Source organism: Protopterus annectens, chromosome 2.part2 (assembly GCF_019279795.1).
Source record: "Protopterus annectens isolate FY-2018-M chromosome 2.part2, PAN1.0, whole genome shotgun sequence".
NCBI lineage: Eukaryota > Metazoa > Chordata > Ceratodontiformes > Protopteridae > Protopterus > Protopterus annectens.
The window spans coordinates 1,017,902,209-1,017,922,055 of NC_056730.1; positions in this window are offsets into that span (position 1 = coordinate 1,017,902,209).

Consider the following 19,847-nt stretch of genomic DNA (forward strand, 5'->3'; position numbering starts at 1 on the left):
TAGGCACCTGATTCTCAAGGGAAGGGGGAATCTGTATACTGGGACAAAGGGTTACTGTATAGAGAGTGGACCCCTGTGGGAGGGCTAGAAGGTGAGAGGGTACAGCATTTGATAGTGCCTAGAGCCTACCATCTGGCACTTCTAGCCCTAGCCTATGACATTCCCTTTGCAGGTCATATGGGCAGGCATAAAGCATACAAAGAGATGTATGATGCAAAACCTCTTTTGGCCTGGAATTTCCAGAGATGTAACAGGGTACTGCAGGATGTGGGAGCAGTGCCAAAAGGTAGGTAAGGCAGGAAAAGTACAGTTTTGTACCTACCATAAATGTAGATGTCTGATAGGTATGCATCTGCAGTCATCACATATGGGTTGTCTGCCTCAGGCAGCCCTTCGGTCGGCCGGATTCCAAAGTCTGGGTCCAGCGTCGGCTGATGTCGCACTTTCCCCGACGTCAGAGTGCCTGGGGTATAAAAGCATCAGCCGAAGCCATCTTCCTCAGTTTTCCTTGCCCCAGATGCCAGGTGCCCTCTAAGGAAGGCTAAATTTGGAGAGATGCATTTAAAAATCCAAACATGCACAATAATATAAAAACAAATACACCATAATAGATCACCCCAGCTAGCTATAAGAGGGGAAAGTACCCAAGAAATACCACAGAGGGGAAGGAGGGAGGGTAAACCTGACTGCAGATGCATACCTATCGGACATCTACATTTATGGTAGGTACAAAACTGTACTATGTCCTTCAAGGATGCATCTGCAGTCATCACATATGGGTAGAATACCATAGCCAATCTGGGGGTGGAGGATCTATGTAAAGGATGGTGTAGCTAAAATGCCCTTCAGGACTGCTGTAGCAAAGCCTGCTCTGGATCTGGAATATGAAGGTAAATTGTAATGCTTGGAAAATGTATGCACGGAGCTCCATGTAGCAGCTTCTAAAATGTCCTTGGTAGCCACCCCTCTTAAGAAGGCTGTGGAGGTGGCTGTGGCTCTGGTGGAATGAGGTCTAATGTTAGCTGGCACAGTTTTTCCATGAAAGGAGTAACAAAAGCAAATGCAGTTTCCTATCCATTTAGAAATTGTCTGTTTTGAAATTGCTTTTCCTTGTGCACTAGCAGTATATGCTACAAACAGCTGGTCAGTTTTTCTGTTACTTTTAGTTCTGTCCAAGTAGTAGCGCAACTGTCTGTATATGTCCAGGATGTGCAGAAGCTTTTCCCCTTTGTTTTGTGGATTTGGAAAGAAGGTAGGCAGGTGAATAGCTTGGTTTAAGGAGACCCTGGATACCACCTTTGGCATAAATGAAGGATTGGTTCTCAAGGAGACTCTGTCTTGATGAAAGATAAGGAATGGCTGTACTGCCATGAGGGCCTGTAACTCAGATACTCTTCTTGCTGAGGTTATGGCCAGAAGGAAAGCAGTCTTCCAAGACAGGAACTGTAGTTCTGCAGATGCTGCTGGTTCAAAGGGAGGCAGTGTTAGTTTTTCCAACACGAAGTTGCCCAAGTAGGCACTGGTGGATTCCTTGGGGGATTAATGTTTTTAATTCCTTGTAGAAACTGCCTTAGGAGAGGATGAGAGAAGACAGGTGGATCAGTATTGTACTCTGCTGAAATTGCTGAAGCATGAATTTTAATGGAAGAGTAAGACAGGCCATAGTGGAGCATTTCTGCCAAATATTCCAGGATATGTGCCATGTTCATAACTGTTGCATCTAGGCCCTTTGAGGTGCTCCAGGTGTGAAATCTTCTCCACTTTGCTGAGTATGCCTTTCTTGTGGAAGGCCTGCGAGCTTCCATGATGATATCCTTCACTCTCTTGGATAGCTTATCCTGGCGATGAGTCAAGGTATTTTCCAGGCAGCTAGTTGTAATGTTTTCAGGTTGGAATGCAGAGTTTTGTAATTGTGCTGTGTCAGGAGAAGCGGCCATTGTGAAAGAAGCCATGGTTTCGTCCGTGACATGCTCTTTAGCAATGGGTACCAGTGCTGTCTTGGCCAGTCCGGAGCTATCAGAATCACTCTTGGCTGCTCTGCCCTGATCTTCAGTAAGACCCTGGTCATTAATGGAAGAGGTGGGAATGCATACACTGTTAGAGTTCTCCAGCTGAAAGAGAGGGCGTCCACTTTCCATGCTTGTGGGTGGTATGTCCTTGAGCAGAATTTCGCCAGCTGATGATTGTGTGGGGAGGCAAAGAGGTCTATGTCCGGTCTCCCCCTTGATTGTGTTATCTGATGGAAGATGTCTGGGTGCAGCATCCATTCGTGTGCATCCATGATGTTCCTGCTTAAGCTGTCTGCCAGTATATTGTTCTTTCCTGGTACAAACTGGGATTGCAGCTGTATATTGAGTGTCAAGGAAAGTTCTCATAGATTCATCGCCAGTCTGCAAGGAGGGTAGGAATGGGTGCCTCCTTGCTTGTTTATGTACCACATAACTGTAGTGTTGTCTGTCCTTATTAGCAGGTGGCCTTGATGTAGAAATAACTTGAAGGCCTCGATAGCATGTATCACTGCCAGCATTTCCTTTTGGTTTATGTGCATGCGTAGCTCTTTTTGTGACCATAGTCCTTGAATACATTTCCCCTCCATGTGCGCTCCCCATCCATGGTCTGAAGCGTCTGTTGTAATGGTTTGGCTGACTATTGGTTTGCTGAAGGGCAAACCCCTGTTTGACTGGCTTGCTTGAGCCCACCACAGAAATTCCCTTTGAAGGCATGGGATGAGTGGTATCAAAGTTTCCAAGCTGTGACTGTGCTGAGTCCATAAACTCCTTAGGTACCATTGTAGTTTTCTCATATGTAGCCTTGCTTGAGGAATCAGAAGAATGCAAGAAGCCATGTAACCCAGGGCCTGCAGGATTTTCCTTGCAGTCAGCTGAGTTTGTCTTGACAGGTTTTTGAAGTAATCAGGTAGTTGGTTTTGCTTTTCTTCTGTGAGGAAAGCCATTTGGGTGTTTGTGTCTAGATCCGCACCCAGAAAAGTTATTCTTGGGGATGGTACAAGTCTTGACTTGTGAATATTGACTGTATATCCCAAGGCCTGAAGAAGGTAGATGGCATAATTCAAGTGTTTTACCAAAATTTGTTGGCTGTCCGCTTGTATAAGGCAGTCATCCAGATACGGGTATATTTGCATCCCCTGAAGTCTGCAGTGTGCAATTACTGATGCTAGGCATTTCGTGAATACTCTGGGTGCAGTAGATAAGCGGCAATGCTGTGAATTGATACTGCTCTGAACCTGCAAGAAATCTGAGGTGTCTTCTGCAGCTTTGTCTGATAGGGACATGCAGGTATGCCTCCTTGAGGTCCAGAGTTACCGGCCAAGACCCCTTGCCCAGCATGGGAAGGAGTTGCTGCAGAGTCAGCATTTTGAATTTTGGCACAATGAGATAAGTATTTAGTGCGGACAAGTTGAGAATAGGCCTCCATTGCTTTTCTTTTCTTGGAACAAGGAAGAGTCTGGAATAAAATCCTTGGCCTTGTTCTGAGAGAGGAACCTTTTCTATTGCTTTCATTTTCATTAAGTTGGAGATTTGTTTCAAAGCCTCTGCCCTTTGATTTGGTGGCAGGTCTGGCATGTCTTTTCTTTTCGGTAATGTGTGGAAATGGAACCTGTATCCTTTGTCTATTATTTGTAGCGTCCATTTGTCCCTTGTAATAATGTGCCAATTTTCTGAAAATAAGGAAAGCTTTCCGCCCAAAGGTGCTTCCAATTGAGCCCTGGATGGCGGTGTCAAAGTAAAGTCATTGAGTCTGTCCTTGTGCAGCAGTTGTAGGCCCTGCAATACCTCTCTGGTTGGGAGGCTGCCATTGATGTCCTCTGTAGGAGCCTCTAGCTTGCCCTCTACCTCTGGCACGCCTGTTCTTGCCTCTCTGAAATCTGTCTGTGTCTGGAAAGGACCAGTTCTTGGAAGGCCAATTTCTGCTGAATCTTGGTGGTTGGACTTGCATAAAATCTTTGACTGTTTGTACAGATTTTGCCTTTTCTTCAAATTTCTTTAAGACCTCCTGAGCAGTGGAGCCAAATAACTTTTGCTTTTCCAGTGGAGCATCCAGAAGCTTTGCTTTAACATGGTCTGGCAGAGATTGTTCCTTCAGCCAAGCATGCCTACGTATGACTGCACCTGTCATAGCTGACCTACATGAAGCTTCCAATGCATCATAACCACACTGCAAGAAATGGTTGCTAACCTGTTGAGAGTTATGTACCAGATCCTGAAGTGATTTGCAATCCAGGGGTTCAGGTGAAGACAGTTTTTTATGCAATTCATCTAACAAATACTCTTGGTACTGTATCATATGAAATTGACAGTTTAAAGCCCTCATAGAAAGGGTAGCAGAAGTATACACTTTTTTACCCCATCGCTCTAAAGCCCTGGACTCCCTTTCAGAGGGGAGTGGATTTTTTGTAGTGACAGCTGCAACCCCTTTAGGGCCCTGGGAAATAGTTTCTGGATCAGCAGAGTGGGCCTTGTAAAGGAAAAGATGTGATTCCAGGACCCTGTAGTACCTATCGGGTTTGGCAGGAGCCAGAGGGAGAGTGTCAGGGGTTGTGCTAGACTCAGAGTACACATCATCAATGACATTCAAAACAGGGGGAATAGCCAAAGGTCTATGCTGAGGCAAATGCAAGAAGGTCCTTAATCTCTTCCTGGAATCAGAAAATTCCTGGCCCTGCCATTGGAAATGCTCCCTCATAGTGTGCAGAGTTTCCCCAAAAGACAGTTCTTCAGGAGGGGAGGCCGAAGGGATAGATTCCTCTGCATCAGAATCCTCGTAGGCTGAAAAAGCCTCCTCCTGGTAGTCCGAGAGAGCAGAGCCATCAGAGGCCTCATCAGAGGAGAGGGGATCAGAGGGCTCAACCCTGGGCCTTTTTTCTGTAGGAGGTTGAGAGCCCCTGTCCGGATGAGGTTGAGAGCCCCTAATTAATGAAATAAGGTCCTCTGCTAGACTAAGGATCTGAGAACCTGTAGTGGGTCCCTGAGGGATAACCCCGGGGGGCATAGATTTTCAGTTTTAGCAGCTTTAGCCCTAGAGAATGCCTTAATAGACATGGATGCAGGAGGCCTGGCTGCACCACGTGCTGGTGTAGTTTTGTCTAAGGGAATGGTGTCGGAAGGTTCCTGGACACCAGATTCCAATGGAGATTCAACAACCGATACAGTAGTGGCCTCCGGGGCCGAGGTTGTCGGTTGTACGGTTTCGGTGGACGGAAGTACCAAGGACTCGGTTTCAGCTGAGACCGAGACACTCGCGGTAGGCCTGGCCATGGTTTCAGCCGAAACCGCGGGCCGCGTGTGTCATTCCTTGTCCTTCCGTTTCTTTATTAAATGTGAAGTCGGAGTCTCCGACGGCATTTTGTAAGCAAAACTAGCCCAAAAAAATTCCTCTGCAAACTCCGACCGACGTCTTAGAGTGCGTCGGTTGAAGGAAGCACAGGCGGAACAGGCCGAGACGTCGTGGTCTGGGCCTAGGCAAGGGAGGCAGTAAGAGTGGAAATCCTTATGGGGTATTTGTTTCCCACAAGTTAAACAATTATTAATTTTATCTGACATTGGCTGAGGCAAGAAAGAGTCCCCAATGGGGTACTTAGCTTTTTGAAGTCTTCGGTTTAGCTGAATTACAGGAGCTGGCCGACCGGCAATTGCGAACTGCTTCTGCTTCGGGCACCACGCGGCAAGAAAGACTGAGGAAGATGGCGTCGGCTGATGCTTTTATACCCCAGGCGCTCTGACGTCGGGGAAAGTGAGACATCAGCCGACGCCGGACCCAGACTTTGGAATCCGGCCGACCGAAGGGCTGCCTGAGGCAGGACAACCCATATGTGATGACTGCAGATGCATCCTTGAAGGACATCAAGGTGAGCGCTCCTTTGATGCCTTTGCCTGCGAATGAGGAGCCATTTCAGAAGGTAGCTATGGATATTGTGGGGCCTCTAAGTACAGGGAAAAAGTATATCCTAGTCATAGTAGATTATGCTACAAGATATCCTGAAGCAGTGGCTCTGTCCTCCATTGAGGCAGAAAAGGTGGCAAATGCTTTGTTAGAGTTTTTCAGTAGGGTAGGTTTCCCAAAATAAATACTAACTGACAGAGGTGCCAATTTCATGTCAGACCTACTGGCTTGTTGGAAGTACTGTGGGGTGAAGCATATGAAGACCACCCCCTACCATCCCCAGACTAATGGTCTTGTTGAGAGGTTAAACTGTACAATCAAGTCCATGCTACAGCCATTTGCAGACCAGTTTAAGAGGGAGTGGGACAAATATTTGCCCCATCTGTTGTTTGCTTTCAGAGAGGTTCCCCAGGAATCCACAGGTTTTTGACCTTTTGAGTTGCTGTATGGGCATAGGGTGAGGGGACCTCTAGATTTAATTCATGAAGAGGGGGAAGGTGAGTGTGAACCTCACAAGGAGTCTGTTGTGGCATATGTCCTAAACCTCAGGACAAGGCTCAGGGAACTTATTGCCTTGGCCCAGGATAAACTGGCAGAAGCCCAACAACAGAAAAAGGTGTGGTATGACAGGCATGCTCAAGCCAGAGAGTATGCTGTGGGGCAGCAGGTAATGGTCTTCATTCCTGTCAGACACAACAAGCTGCAAGCAGCTTGGGAGGGGCCCTACAAGGTGGTAAGAAAGGTAAGTGATGTTAACTACATGGTGGAACTGCTAGGCAGAAGGCAAAAGCACAAATTGTGCCATGTTAACATAATGAATTCTCACCATGATAGGGAGGCCCTTGCGCTGAGCATTTACAGTGGATTGTAGGGGGAGTCTGAGGGAGATATGGTGACTGATATTCTCAGTGAGGCTCGGACTGACACCTCAGTGGAAGGGGTATCAGTGTCCCAGCAGCTATCTCCTATCCAAGTTCAAGAAATCCAAGCAGTATTACAGGAGTTTGGGGACATGCTCATTGGGAAACCAGGGTGCACCCACCTGGTGCAGCACCAGGTGGATACAGGACCCCAAAAGCCTATTAGGCAGGCCCCTTATAGGGTGCCTGAGAGAGTCAAACAGACTTGGAGGGAGGAGATACAGGAAATGTTGGAACTAGGGGTAATTCAAGAGTCCAACAGTCTCTGGGCCTCCCCAGTGGTGTTGGTGCCAAAGAAGGATGGCAGCACCAGGTTCTGTGTGGACTACTGGAAATTAAATAGTCACACAGAGTCAGATGCTTACCCCATGCCTAGGACAGATGACACCCTACAGCAGCCAGGTGGGGCTAAGTATCTTACCACCATTGATCTTACCAAGGGTTACTGGCAGGTGCCCTTGACTCCCAGTCCTAGAGTGAAGTCAGCATTTGTGACTCTTTTTGGCTTGTATGAGTTCAGAAAGATGCCCTTTGGAATGAAAAATGCCTAAGCAGCTTTCCAGAGGCTGGTATATCATATCCTAGCAGGAGCACTAGTGTTTGCCCTTGCTTATGTAGATGATATTGCCATCTACAGCCATTCCTGACAAGAGCACCTTCAACATGTCAGGGAGGTGCTGAGCAGACTACAGAGGGCAGGGTTGACCATTAAGCTCAGCAAATGTCAGGTGGGTATGGCAGAGGTATCCTACCTGGGACACAGAGTGGGGAGTGGTAAGATTATGCCAGAACCTGCCAAAGTAGAAGCCATTCAAGCATGGCCTGCACCTGTTACCAAAAAGCAGGTGAGGGCATTCTTAGCGACAGTAGGGTACTACATAAAGTTCGTCCCCAGTTATAGTACCATAGCTGCTCCCCTCACAGACCTGACAAGGAAGAACAGGCCAGATAAGGTAGTGTAGACCACAGCATGTGAGCAGGCATTCCAGAAGCTTAAAGAAGCTTTGGGAGGACCCCCTGTGTTAGCCAGTCCAGATTATAACAAATAATTTGTTGTGCAGGTGGATGCTTCGACCCATGGAGTGGGGGCTGTACTTAGCCAGATTTCTTCAGAGGGAGAAGAGCACCCAGTGGTTTATCTCAGTCATAGGCTCCAACCCTGGGAGAATGCTATGCAGCTTTAGAAAAGGAATGTCTAGCCATAGTGTGGGCACTGCAGAAACTTCAGCCTTATCTGTATGGAAGAAAATTCACTGTAGTGACAGATCACAATCCCCCTAACATGGTTAAACAAAGCCAGCCAGCAAAATGCCAAGTTGCTAAGATGGAGCCTAGGGTTGCAAGCATATGATATGTTAGTGCAGCACCGCAGTGGGATTAGCAATGTCAATGCAGATGGGCTCTCAAGACAGGGAAGGGGTAAGGTATACTCAGATAGACCTAACCCTCTCAAGCAATGTTTCTCTAGGGTCACTTGCAAAACTAGCTTGTGTTCTTCAGGGGGGAGGAGATGTGTGAAGATAGGTGAAGCCTGCCAGCCTAGCCAGATAGAATTTTGTAGATAATTCTGTCATTTGTAAATATTAATGTAAGTCACAGGCTTATTCTCTTAAATGTGAACAGACTTCACTGGATAGTGAACTGCAAAAATGTAACAACAGTGCACTTTGCTGTAAGAAAGCTAAGTCAAGCATTTCATGACTGTCTTTGATGTCAAAATTCAGGGCCGATATGTCTAGAGGGAGGCATCTTGCCTACTGTTTTAAGACCAGAGTTAATGGCTAGAATTTGCATGTATAGATATCCTTTTTTGCTCTGGTTTCTGACCACGTGTAAAGAATGTAAATGTAGTTTCTGTTAGCCTGGGAACAATAGAGAAGTGTGAAGAATTATGTCGTGAAGCAGCTCTGTGTTATCAATTTAAAGAGAGAGAATCAGAGAGCTCTGAGCATTTTGTCTTGAGAACATCCAATATCATCAGCACTTCCTGTTTCTAAATGTAAGTTATTTAGAACTGTGTTTTCTCTTAGATATAGCTAGGAAATAGGAAGATTAGACTAGTTTGTTTTTCTGTGATGTCAGAACATTTCTATGGTATTATTTTAAGTATTTCTCTGTGATCTCTGAACTCTTGACTAGCACTGTGTAGCAAGAAGTATTGTCTTGTGTTTGTATTATTCATTATTAAATATTTTTAAACCTTTTAACTGTGGCTGTTTTCTGTAGAGATAATTTATGCTCTAAGAGTACATTGCATGCATATAGTGATGCTGTACCAAGTCACTCCAAATAAATCTTGACTGTTAGGTCACACTTACCATTTGGATAATAATATTGCACAGTAATAATTGGACACCCTTTTAAGGGCCTTTGAGTATCCAGTAAATATTAGTGGGTGGTAGCAGCTGGTACTACCTTTTTGAGTGGGCAGAAAGGGGGCACAGCTGGATAATCTGTGCTAGCCTTCCCCAGGAGTGTCTGTGTGGTTGTATATAACTCTTATCTCAAAGTGTGTGTGTGTGTGTGTGTGTGTGTGTGTGTGTGGTGTATATATATATATAATATAATATATAAATATATATATATATATATATATATACATATATATATATATATAAATAATCATATATAATATATATATATATATATATATATATATATATATATAAATAATTATATATATATAAATAATTATATATATATATATATATATATATATATATATATATATATATATATCAGCATGTAACTGTAGTCTGAGTCATATGGTCCTTACATTTCCAGTCTATTCATATGCTGTAAAGTATCATTAACTTCATAATTTTTAAAATATTTCCTAACTAAGCTTATACTTTTATATGGACTTTCTGTATATATACTATCCAAATTTTAAATGTGTTTAGCCCTAAATTCTATATTACTGTGAACTTATACCACATAAACACTATTAACTGGTTATTCTTTTATGTCTGTATCTTATTACCCAATTGTCTTTTTATCATAAGCCTTTGCATATTGTTGTTAATGTTATGTGAAACATTCTACCCTGGAAATCTGCTGAAAATGGGTTATGTCTAGGTGAATTGTATCAGTTAAAATAAAGAAATAAATAAGGGACTAGATCAGTTACTAGATAGATAGACTGACAGAAAGATAGATTTTAATAGATAGACAGATAGATAGATAGATAGAGACAGATAGATAGACAGACAGACAGATAGACAGACAGACAGACAGACAGACAGACAGATAGATAGATAGATAGACAGACAGATAGATAGATAGAGAGATAGATAGATAAAAGTATATTTTAGTGTAGATTAAGGCTCTTGTTTTCACTGGTGAAAATTCCATTGAAGCAGAACTAAGGTATTATTGAAGCTTTTAAATTATAGACATATCATTACTGACATTTATTTCTTCTTTAGACTTCATGGATGAGCCTAGTCCAGTTGCCAGTTACTGCTTCTCTTCTGAAAATAAGCCAATTGGCGTCTAAAAACTGAAGGCAGTTTTAGTTCAGCAGTCTTTTTCAGAGATGGATTCTGTTCATACTGGTACATATATTAGGAAACAGGTTGGAGGGGACAGATCAACAACGTTAGTGCATGCAGACACTCTGGCATTCATTACAGGTAGACTCTGAGCTAGAATATCAGCAAAGAATAGGGGAATGGAATGCAAAACTAAAGGAACATGGGATGAAACTAAGTACAAATAAGACAGCGGTGATGGCAGCAAACTGGGGAAATCAAAAGCTGAGAATTGAGATAGAAGGGAAGATAGTGGAACCAGTTAAAAGGTTCAAGTATCTGGGAGGGGTGGTTGAGGAGAAGGGAAGTCTGAATGAAGAGGTCAAGCATAGAATTAGAGGGGGCTGCAGCCAACTGGCACAGAGTGTCAGGTATAGTATATGACAGAAGAATACCAAAGAAACTGAAAAGTAAGGTGTAAAAAACAGTGGTGCAACCAGTACAACTGTATGGTACAGAAACCTGGGCAGTAAAGGCAGAGCATATGGAAATGCAATGCCTGAGAAGGGTGGTAGGTTGTACACTGTGGAACAGATGAAGAAATAAGGACATAACAGCAGAACCTAAAGTAGCTCCAGTTGCAGAATAGATCAGAGAGAACAGATTACAGTGATTCAGGCACATGTGCAGAAAAGCAAAAGACAATCTGGTGAAGATTTGGGACAGATAGGAAGAAGGTGAGAAGAAACAAGGACATCCAGCAAATTGGTGGAAGGATTGTGTAAGAGAACTGTGGTAGTCAGGCATGAGTGTCAATGGAGGCAGGAGTATGGCACTGAATCGAGAGAGATGTTGACAGTTAACATGATACCCCGACCCCATCTATAAAATGGGAAAAAGGGGGTTGATGATTGTGATGATGATGATGACTTGGGCAGGGGAAAAAGAGACATTATAGATGTTCTGACAACAGGGACAGGTACGGGCTATGATGTGTGTGTGCATTTGTGTGTTTTACTGTTTATTTCACTGTTTGCAGGAAACTGACTGGGGGTGCCTGTGTATACATGATTCATCCAACAGAGCTAACTATCACAGAAAGTAATGATTTGCACTTCACAGTAGTTAACCATGTTTCATAGATAAGTAAATTAGCCGATAACGAAGTGTTTTCTTACCGTGGCTAATGTGTCTATGAATTGCAAAATACTGTATTGTGGTAAAAAGGCTTTTTACTGTGAGCAGTACATCCCACGCTGGGGATCTTAATGAAGACCTAGGAAGTGTTGGCAGATGCTTGTTTAGGAAATACTGAGCACTGTATCTATTCCTAATTCATTTCTGGCTAAAAGAGTTACTAGGTTCTGTCTACCACTATCTAAGAAATGAAAAAATATAACAGTAAATTAAAATAGAAAAAAAATGCTCCTACAGGAAGGCATAAAACAATCCCTCTTGAAGCACAGCAAAGACTGTGCAAAAGGTACGTCATGCCACTCGACTCTGGTGGGGTATCTGAGGATGGCTTATCAGTGGGATCTATACAGTCAGCAGAGGAATAACCAAGTAGAATCTCCCTTTAAAAATACTGTGTCACTTTCCTTGCCTTGATACACCAAATTTAAATGTAGACTATAGCCCACATCTGAGTGATATAATGCCTTAAGTACCAAGAAAGAACTGGTTTAGCCTGGTTGACTATCCAGACAAGGTGCATCTGTTTATTCTCCCATTCCAAACACATAAATATTTACTTTTCTTTCACAGTGCAGACTTCAGAGTTAACTATTGCTTTACACAAGAAATTAGCTTGTCCTGTGCAATCTTATTCACATATTTTTTATCTAGATAGATAGACAGACAGATAGATAGATATATAGATAGACAGATAGATAGATAGATAGATAGACAGACAGACAAATAGATAAAAGTATCTATTGGATTTCATAGAAAAATACAGCAACAAGTTTTATACAGTTTGCTATATTTCATTGTGTCTTTATTTTTTTTATATAAATCTCCAAGTTAATACATAGACCTCACATACTGCAAATGTATAGACATCTATAATGATGTGCACCTCTGCAATATTTGAAAGTGACATCTTTCAGAGGAGTTCTGATATACAAAAGAACTACTTAAAAGGGAAAAATAGCATTTTTTAATATCACTGCTATATAATAATAATAAACACCACCAAACCCATTGGCCAAGCCATTATAAATATTCCTGACATTGTTTAACTCATTAACACCTAGGTGGTGTGGAATGTCACACCTCTAGCAGCCTACACATATCCTGCATTCCAGTGCCTTTTCTGAACAAAAAAACTTCAAAAGCATAAGATTCTCAAATGTAAATATTTTGTGAACAATAAATGCTACTAAAACTATAGTATAATGCACAGAAATCAATTTTTTTTAAACTTTCAAACATATTTTCATATCTCGAAAAAACATTTTTATTACGCAGACATATTTTCACATGACAACAAAAAATTTCTCTATAAATGCATGTTTATTAAGATATTTACAGAAATATGAAAACATATCTTTAATTGTGTAATTAGCAACACAAATACTGGATATCTGTCAAGATGTGCAACTGCAAATATCAAAGGCAGTTTTATTCAACAACATCTAATGTCATGCCACAGTTTGTAAGTCACTTGTTTTTTGAAGTATTAAGTAGATATGGAAATATTGCTTATTTTCATAATTACTAAAAACAACTAGCAATATGTCCGGTATAGTGTGATATAAGCATTTTCAGTGAATTGTCCTGTTTCTCTCATTCGTTTTATACCATGCAGCACAACAGCATATAGGTCTCTCAGTTATAAAAATATGAACATGGACATAATATGAAAATATGAATAAGAAGTGCCAAACAAAGATTAATTTCTCCACAGCAGGACATCCTAAACTAACAATCTCAGTGTCATTGTGTTAATAACTCTGTCCTTTCTAATACTGTCTATTATTAGCTGGTATCTCACTTAATTAAAGAAGCCAGATGCAAAAAAAGTTCGGGGCACCATAAGGCAGTATGGGTGTGAACTGGAAGTATACAAAAACTGGTGTTTCAGACTTGAATGAGTAAAAGCTCAGATTGTGGGTAAGACAGAATGTCTAATGGGAAAAATGTCAGGACTACTATAACTCATTCACAAGATGGTATGGATTCATTATAGTCTAACTGATTATAATAATAATTATGACAATGTTGTATTTAAACCATGCTATAACCTGAAGCAAATAACAAATTAAAAAAAAAAAACTAAAGATGGTTAGGTAGTTATGTTTTTGCTTCCATAACTCCGCCAGAAAGGTTTGAAAAATTTTGCTCAGTAATTTAATTTTGTTGACTATGTAGATCCAATTGAACCCTTTTTTTATTCAACAGTGACTTACCTCAAAGCAGTACTTATTTTATACTCAATAAGGGAAGTCTGGTTATGGAGAAACATACAGGTTGAAACGTATGAAAAATTCATGTTCAGTGAATAAATAAATCTTTATTTTTTTCTTTTTGCATGAGTATATCTTCTACAGAAATGTAACAATGACACTAGGAAAAAATTCTTTACTCCTTGCCATAGATGCAGTGTGTGATATATAGCTATGTGAATCAGATTAGGGAGTAAGACTAAGAAGAACAGAAGATTAGAAGATTAGATTAGTGATTAGGAAATTAAAACTTCAGTTTATTGTCTCAATAAAAGTACAGTATTGCAGCAGTGTAGAAGCCCCTCATGTTACAGTAAAGTGTCATTACTGGAATATAAATATTGCACCTACCGTGATAAAACTTAACAGCTTCCAATTTTACAATATCAAAGAGAAATGTACTGCTTTCTGGGTTACTCACACTAGTGTATGTACAGGTAGCTGTGTCTGAAACTGTTAAAATCAGTAATGCTAGCAGGTAGTAATGGTTCATAGGTAAGTACTAGATTATCTGCCCTTGAGGTTAATTTTAAACCTAGCAAATTTCCTTCAATGGTGAGAATCAAACATTGTACCTTGTGACTGTAAAGTAAACACCTTAACCATCATGTCAATCCCCACCTTGGCTCACCTGCAGAGGGATGAGGAAGATAAACCACAGATATCATAGCAGGATGAAAATCAAACACTGCTTTTTCTCTGAATTCTGTTCCTCAAATACATTTTTACAGTTTATAAATTGAATTTATATTGTCATGTTTCTCTCGCTTTATTCAGTTCTGCCATCCCCATTATCACTCTTCTTACAACTTCTTTTATATCAACTTTCTTGCACACTTTTCCATTATTGGTAAAAATGTATACTTTTCCTGCTAGAAATTATGCAGTGTCAGTTTTATAGGTACTAAAAAGGGTCATTCTTAGCAGTAACTTTGTGACGTTCCCACTCTGGGCCAGTAATCAATGAGCCTGAATCCTCACCACTGACACTGGAGAGGGATGTTCATATGGAACAAAAATGGCTACACCTAGTATTGCCAGATGCAGCTTTCTGCATCAAGCATGATTTCTCACAAAATTACACAGGGAGCACACTCAGTCCAGAGTCTGGATTTCTCTATCTGTCTCTCTCGAGGTCCCAATAAGACTCCACACTAGCACAGCTTTAGAGTTGAGACCTCAGCCGAATGTCCAAGCCAAGTTCTCCACCACTTTCTCTGTGAAACCAGTGCTTCATGTCCCTACTCCAAACAGCTGACACACACATACACACACATACACACATACACACACACACACACACACACACACACACACACACACACACACACACACACACACACACACACTGGAAAGGCTGGCACAGATTTACTAGCTATGCCCCCTTCTGCCCAGACTATAAAGTAGTTATGCCACCACCAGGAACTCCAAAGTCAGCTACTCTAAGGCTCTTGCTAGGGGATCCAATTATGCTGAGTGAAATTAATATTAATACAAATGGTAAATTCGACCAAACAAACTGGCTTTCAAGAGAGGCCACAGTGTCACCAATAGATATAAGTACTTTCAAAGGTTAAAATGCTCTCTAAAGGACCAGCCACAATGAAAAGTTTAAATATATTTAATTATAAATAATAAAAGAACATGAAAATACTAAATATCTAGTTACAATAAACACCAAAGTTCCCATCATAGGAAATATTAAAAGTAATGCAGGTGGACAAGTTCACACAGTTACAGAAAAACAATACTTAACTAATCTCACTATATTTTCCTGACTGATCTAAAAAATTATTATTCTCTGGTTACTTACTAGAGCAAGGAAAGATGAAGTATGAGGGGTCCTTCCTTGTCAGATTCCAAGAACAGAGTGCCATGAGACTTCAGTCTCACCTAGTATTAAAATATCATTTTTAGTGATGGATTACAGAATGACATCACATAGATTTGGTCATCTGAATTCTGGTTCCCATGCTACCCTCCTTGGCTAGAAACTGTCAGGATTTAGCACACGTGTCAATAATACAGACACACAGAGCCTTGCTGCAATCTGTTGCAGCTCCTGAAAGTCATAAAACAATGTCAAGCCCCACCCTCCCACAACAACAATTAGTTCACCTGAAAGATGATGCAGAAAGCTTCCAAGTACAGAATTATTGTCTGTGGTTGCTTTGAGAACTATAAGATACAATCTCTATGGCCTACACCAGGTAATTTAATTTCAAACTGTTTTCAAAATTAGGTGGATTGAGGTTAACCTCTTCTCTTCCAGTATCCTCTGTTAAAACATATACATTTAAACAGTTACAATAATGCATGTAGATTTCTTTTTATGTACAGCAGAGCACACTGTTGGTACATTTTTAATACAAGCAGCAAATACATCTTTTAAAACCCTGTTCTGTGCAAATTAGTTTGATATGCAAATTACATATAATTATTTACACAATTCCAGCTAGCCCTGCTGGCATATGTCACACATCCACTTCCCTAGTTTTCTTGGCAATACCGCACATCATCAGAAACTTCTATGGGAGTTTGTTGGTAACTGTCTTTTCATCTGAGGGTTTTTACATAATATTATTATTTCTGCATCAGTATTTCACTAGATATTTATCCACAATCCTCTCTTTTGACTTACTCCATGACTATTTTATTTGTTCATTGACTTTTTTGCTGTACCAATGTAAATGTCTTGATGAATATAAATATGCTGTACCTGCAGCCTCACTCTGGTCAGCTAACTACTTTAGTGACCCAGTTAAAAAAAATCTACCATATTTGTTATTCTATCCAAAGAAAGAAGCAGCAACACCTGTAAATATTCACATTTAGACTTGATTTTTCATATTTCTTCTTCCTTTCATTTTTAGCCAAAGAACAGGCATTTCAGCCCATACTGCCTTCATAAAAGTTAATATTATGAAACCGAATCAGCTTATATTTAACCTAGCAAAGTGAGCAAAAGTTATTAATCAGTTAAGAAGATGTCATGCAATTCAAGAGAAAGAAAAGTAGAAGTTATTGCACAGAAGAGTGTCACAGGATATTATTATAGCAAAAAATAACTTATTAAATATCTCATAGCCAATGAAAACATGATATACTATGCCAGAAACAAGAGATTTATAATTTATAGTTTATAATTAAGAAGAAACTTACATAAAAATACAATGTAGTAGTCCATGCATGCTTAAGATCTGTTTGTCTATATGGTACACCCATTAACATGATTATCATTCAGATGTCTGCACTAACAGAGGCAGAAGATGACAAAAGAAATCAGACATTTACCCCAGGTTTGGCCCCCATGTCTCTGATAGACAAAGGCACACAGTAATACACAGACTAACATACCCCACAACATAACGTCTAGCAGCTTCTGGGAGGTTGGGATAATAGTTAAGATATTTACCTTACGGATGCAGAGTGCAGGGTTTGATTCTTATATGGGGTAATTGGCTAGGTTTAAAATGGCCCACAAGTGCAGTTAGTCTAATACTAATCTATAAATCTAATATACCCCTCCTAATAAATACCCATGATACATGGGGGCACAATTGGGTTGGATTGCGTAATAAATAACCAAGATACACGGGGACACAGTTGGGTTGGATTGCATGGCTAGACTTATAAAGGCCCTGGTGGTCATTAGCCTCATTTATAACTATGAACCTATATGTTAATCAGATCCCTGAAAATGACAGAATGTGCAAACAAAATATGCTGATGAGTGATTGGGACTTGAATGATGGGAGCAAAGAAAATTGTCAAGTGGTTGGAAAATATGGTCTTGGTAATAGAAATGAAGCAAGTGAGTGACTGAATGTGTAAGACATACACACTGCTCATATAAATACCTTACTTCAGCAACATACGCAGTGACTTTACACATGGGCTTCATCCAGTTGACTGCACAGCAATCAGATTGACTGTGTTGGTGGAAGTAAATGATGAACAAGCTCAAAAACAATACTTGGGTCTGAATGTGAAACAGGATTCTAGCTACTGGTATGCAAAATCAAGCTAAAGATGGAAAATAATAAACCGGCTAGCTAGTCAGTAAACTGTTATCTTGAAAAGATATCAACAGTTTAAAGACTCTCTTTGAAATCAGTTTTCTGCATTAGTTACAAATTGTAGAGTACTAGAATATTTATGGGAAGTCATCAGTGAAATTATATTTGAAAAACTTGAACAATTTATGCAAAAAGTAAAGAAAAATTATCAAAATAAATGACTGATAACAGCTATGCTATTGCTTTGAAACATAAAGAAGCTAAAGACAGAAGAGATAGAAAGTCAGACAAAGAATTTAAAGAAGATCATCCAAATGTCAATTTTTTCCTTTCCAAAAAGTGATTTTTCTTCCCTGTAATCTAGCATTAAACATGTCACATACAGGAAAAGCATTGTTCAGTAACTGTTGCATTTGTTTTATGTCTGAACTTATTTCTGTTTGCCTTTCTTTTCTGCATTTGTCTCATCCTCTGTTACTTCACAAATTCTAGCTACAATGTTAAAAACTGTGACTATAACACAAGTCATCTCAGCCCAAGTAACACCAAATAATCACAGGAGTCAGATTTCTCACACCTGAGCACTGAACTACACTTATTTCAAAAGAATAATTAACTCAGATACATTTTTAAGCGTGTCATTCAAACATTCCTTAAATTGCTATACCAGAAATGGTCACGAATTAAAATCAAAGGACGTGAAGTAATTAAAAATGCAGATTGATGCTGACTGATAGTCAAAGTAATCAGCCACAGTATTGTTGTAAGCTTATGAGAAAGAAAACCTTGTTAAACGATTCTCTCATTTTAGGGATTTCTGTCTGTCTCTCTAAAATGACATGAAGGCAAAGGAATTGACTGTAAAACAAAATTGTGCTGCCAATGATAGCCCCCTTTTAGGGCATATTTGGGTATAATAAATTAAAAAAAATAATGATAGTAAACCACTTAGTTTCACAGAAAGACATTTCTAATGCAGAAAGTTCAAAATATATGTTTTTTTTTTTGCAGTTCTTGGGAGTGGTTCTCCTTTCACCCAAATGTCTAGCATACTGTAAGATGATAAAAAAAAATACAGGAATATGATGATGCATGAAAGAAGGCAGAATCAAAGAACATAAGAGGAACAACAAGATCATTTTATGATCTTGTTCAGAACTCGTTGTAAGCATGAAATAAGCTGCAAATTACTACAGCACTCAACTTTCCTCACTTGTCTAGAGGAAAGCAGTTTTTAGTACTTAACAAATAAGCACCTTTCCAGGTGTGTCTAAAGGTCAGCTCCAGGTGATTTCACCTGTCTACCTGATGAATCTGGGCATCTTGGGGCAATGCAGCAATTGCCTCATGTACACAGACAACCCTCTCCTCCTACCATCCAACACTACAACCTGTGAGAGATGCACTTATATAGCCAAACTGGAAGCAAAGCTCTCTTCACCCAAGACTGGACTAGACGGTCAAGAGGAGAAGGTAAACACTTGCACCACACCACACTCATCACATAGTCCCTCAAAACTTACAACACCAAAACACACACATAGAAACACAAAACACACACCTACATTCGCAGAGGTTCTCAATAAAAACCTGCCCAAGCATCAGGGACCTCCAAAACAGAAACGCAAGCAAACTCCACCCCCCCAATGCAACCCAAATGACACATAGCCCACAAACTCAGTGTGCCACTCAACCATAGCCCATAAGGCATAACAATGTACCCAACACTCTAGTCATAGGTGACTCTATAGTCAGGCACACTGATGTTCCTCTCACCAGGCTAAACAAGGGGAAAGTTACTGTCAGCTGCCTGTCAAGTGCCAGGATCCACCACATAACGCACACACTCAGGTCACTCCACAAGTACAAATATGACACTGTCATTGTCCATGTTGGTGTGAATGACCTGAGACATACCTCCCTGGATTACATGAAAAGAGACATGGAGGAGCTCTCCAATCTTGTAGCCCAGGCATGTATGATGCTAGTCCTGAGTAGCATCCTGCCATCACCCAGAATGATACCACAGTACAAGGACAAAATGATTGACTTCAACAATGGGCTAAGCTTCTGGTGTCTTTCTAA